This window comes from Pelodiscus sinensis, chromosome 20 (assembly GCF_052426305.1).
Source record: "Pelodiscus sinensis isolate ZL-2025 chromosome 20, ASM5242630v1, whole genome shotgun sequence".
Taxonomy (NCBI): domain Eukaryota; kingdom Metazoa; phylum Chordata; order Testudines; family Trionychidae; genus Pelodiscus; species Pelodiscus sinensis.
In genome coordinates, this window is record NC_143071.1 from 18,133,544 (window position 1) to 18,137,215 (window position 3,672).

General features: G+C 45.9%; 1 non-coding gene across 1 annotated transcript; it reads right to left on the reverse strand.

The window, feature by feature from the left end:
- Nucleotides 1-2,458: 2,458 nt before the first annotated feature.
- Nucleotides 2,459-2,531, reverse strand: TRNAR-UCG (transfer RNA arginine (anticodon UCG)). The gene has a single exon. It is a non-coding gene; the product is annotated as a tRNA-Arg (tRNA).
- Nucleotides 2,532-3,672: the final 1,141 nt, after the last annotated feature.

The window sequence follows — 3,672 nt, forward strand, 5'->3', positions numbered from 1 at the left end:
AGAACAAGAGAATGGTCATACTGGATCAGATCAATGGTCTATTTAGCCTAATATCCTGTCTTCCGTCAGTGCCCAGTGCCATATGCACCAGACGTAATGAACAGAATGGGCTTGATCCTTCTGCCATCCAGTCCCATAAGGTTTCTGGCCTCCAGCTAAAACTTACTTTTTTCCTGTCTGTTTCTGTCATCTATTCTTCATTGTCAGCCCTGCTGGCTCCATCCAGTTTTTATTTTACAGGTGTGTTTTTGTGGCCTTCCCATACAATGGCTGGTTTACTTGTTAAAGTATCTTGTTGGAAGTTGGGGGAGGGCAGCTGAACTTAACAATTCCCTCACAACCTCTGTTTCAGCCTGCTATTTGCATAGATCAGGGATTTTTACAGACAAGACATCCAAGCGAGTTTTAAAGTACATGAAATATGTCTCAAATCAGAGTGCCCAACTGCTGTTTTTAAACAGTATCAAAACACACTTCAGTGTTGATATGTCCACTGCCTTCCTTGACCCAACCCATGCATTTATTTTTCACTTGCTGCTTTCACAGATCTGATCTGGGGCTGACAGCTTCTCCAGGTCACCTCTTTGCTCTCCAAATGCTTTTTGGGAGCGTGATTGTGTTGGTGTAATTAGTCTGTGATAAAAGTTCTCTAATGAGGACCTGTAAAAGAGTTTATTAATTGTAAATGCACAACTGAGGCTACGTCTAGACTGCAGGCTTCCTGCACAAGAAGCTTTTATTGGAAGAGATCTTACACAAAAACTTCTTGCTCAAGAGTGCGTCCACGCTGCAAAAGTGCATCAAAAAAGTGATGGGCTTTTGAGAAAGAGAGCATCCAGACTGCATAGACGCTCTCTCGAAAGTAAGCACTGATTGGTACACACAGAATGGCCACCAGAGCCCCTGTGCTTTTTCCTCTTTCCTCTTTTAGTGCAAAAACCCCCTCTTCCCCACCCACACACACCTTTTGGCAAAAGAACTCTTTCTCAAAAAGGCTTCTTCCTCATAGAAAGAGGATTACTAATGCCAGAAAAACCCCGCTGTTCTTTTGATTCTCTTGTGCAAAAACACACTTGAAGTGTGGACGCTCTGCAAGTTTTTGTGGAAAAATGACTGTTTTTCCACAAAAACTCTGTAGTGCAGACATAGCCTGAATATGTTTAATATTTTTCCATGGTAATTAAAGCTCCTTAGGGATGAAGACATTAAAGTCTGAGATACTAGGACAAAGAAATTAAACAGAACAGCTGGCTACCCCACACGGACTTCAGCCCAAACTCTCTACCTTGGCAGACTAAGTCTACCCATATGTGCTAACTGCCAACCCTTGATCTTTAATGATGAACTTCTATGGGTCTGCAGCACATGCCTACAACTCACAGTCATGTCGTTTTCATTGGCAGTAGTTCCACATTTCCCCTCCTTACACATGTCACTGGGCTCCTCTCTCCACCCTACCACCTTCTTTCCTTATAAATAAAGTAGATGTCTCCTTTCCACAAAAAAAGGCCATACTTCACTGTTAACTAATGTTTGTCCCTGCTTCAATAACAACTTCAGAAGGGGGAAAGGAAGAAATCAGCAACCTGTGACCTGTAGTTTCCAGAGGCGGATAGCCATTATTTGTTCTCTCAGGCTCTGGATTTCAAAGTAGGACATATGTAAAACTTCAGTGGGGTTAGCCATACATTTAAGTCAGTTCATTTAGCCTGGTTTTCTAGTAGCATCTCTGATCTGATCGGCTGAGTGCATTAGGGCTCCTTTGGGCAGCTAATTTTGGTTTTTCATAGGAAAGACCTTGGGCACATTGTGGCTATGTCTACCCAGAAACATTATTTCGAAATAACTAGCACTATTTTGAAATAACATCGTCCGTGTCTACATAGCCAGCAGTTATTTCAACATAATGTCGAAATGCTGTCAAGCTGGAGGACTTCTTACCCCGACTCCTGTAACCTTCAATTTATGAGGAGTAAGGGAAGTTGAAGAAAGAGGGCTCTATTTCGAAATAAGTGCTGTGTAGACAGCATCAAAACTTGAAATAAGGTATTTCAAAATAAGCGATGCAATTGACGTAGCTCAATTTGTATAGCTTATTTTGAGTTGAGCCCTGCTGTGTAGATGCAATGCTGTACTGCAGCGTTATTTCTGAATAACTGACATTATTTCAAAATAACATAGTGCGTGTCTACACAGCAAGCCTTTATTTTGAAATAATTTCAAGGTGGAGGATTTCTTACTCCTACTCTTGTAACCCTCATTTCATGGGGAGTAAGAGAAGTTGAAGGAAGAGTATTCTTCCTTCAACTTCCTGCTGTGTTGTCAGCACCAAAAGCCAAATTAAGCTATTTCTACTTCAGCTATGCATTAGATATAGCTGCAGTTACAGATCTTAATCTGACTTTTGCCCTGCAGTATAGACATGCTCCTTTTCTGGGAGGGGAAAAAATGGCTAAATCGACCACGAAGGGACTCGAACCCTCAATCTTCTGATCCGAAGTCAGACGCCTTATCCATTAGGCCACGCGGTCATCTTGGCTGCATTTTAGGCACATAATAAGAAAGAGCATCCTGCTCACTGCTTCCAAGGGATTTTATTCGCTACAAAGCAACTGCCTACACGCGCAGCTAGACCAGCCACCCGCACACGTGCTCTCCACCAGCCCCCACTCTGTTTTTGTCCTGATGCCCACGGGGGAAGGGGACGAGAAGGAAATTCCCTCCACTGGGCTCCTGATCTGCGAACAGCCTCCGGGAAAGCAGCTGCCCTTTGTATTCTCCTTTCCCCCCCACCCCTCCCAAACTGCTTTCTTTGCTCTGCGCCCCTAAGTCCCGACCTTTAGCCACAGACCAGCTGCGGAACCCTACTCCAGAGCAGCTGTCCCGGCCCCTCGCTGGTCAGCAGAGATTTTTTTTCCTTCCCTTCCCAGTCTCTCCCCCGCCTAGGGCAGCAGGTTCCGCTGCGCCCCCGCTGCCCGGGGGCCCGACCCCACTCGCTTTCCCCGCATACTCCACTCTGCCCCCGGAGCCAAGGCGGTGGGCAGGCAGCGCGGCTCTCCCTGGAGAAGGGAGCGGACCCAGCAGGCTGGCCGGGAGGCTGGAAGAGTTCGTGGCGGGGGAGGGCCGAAAAGAGCTACTGAACCGACCTGTCACCCTGGTAATATAACAACTTCAAGCTAGGGGGAGGCAGCAGCTGTCAAGATTTGTGGGATGTCCTGCTCAACACACCCACCCTGGGGAGGTTTGATTTTCTGGGGATATGTCTGCAAGGCTATTTCGGGATACCTGAGTCTAGGGAAATGACTACCCTGCCTCCTCTCAGCAAGTCTGTTAGTTTAGACTTGCTCTTCCGACCTCCCTGTAAACTCATTCTACAAGGAGTAAGGGAGGCTTCGGACTAGCGCTGAAATTTGGAATTTGGCACTGTGTAGACAGCACCAAATGACAAAATAAGCTATTTTGAAATAAAATACACACTTTGCATGGCTCAAAAAACACTAGGGATGTTACGGTGCTGTGTAGATACATCAGGGCTGTGTCTACACTGGGCCACTTATTCCGGAAAATCAGCCGCTTTTCCGGAATAAGCTGCGAGCTGTCTATACTGGCCCTTGAATTTCCGGAAAAGCAACGACGCTCTACTGTACAAAATCAGCCGCTATTCCGGAAAAG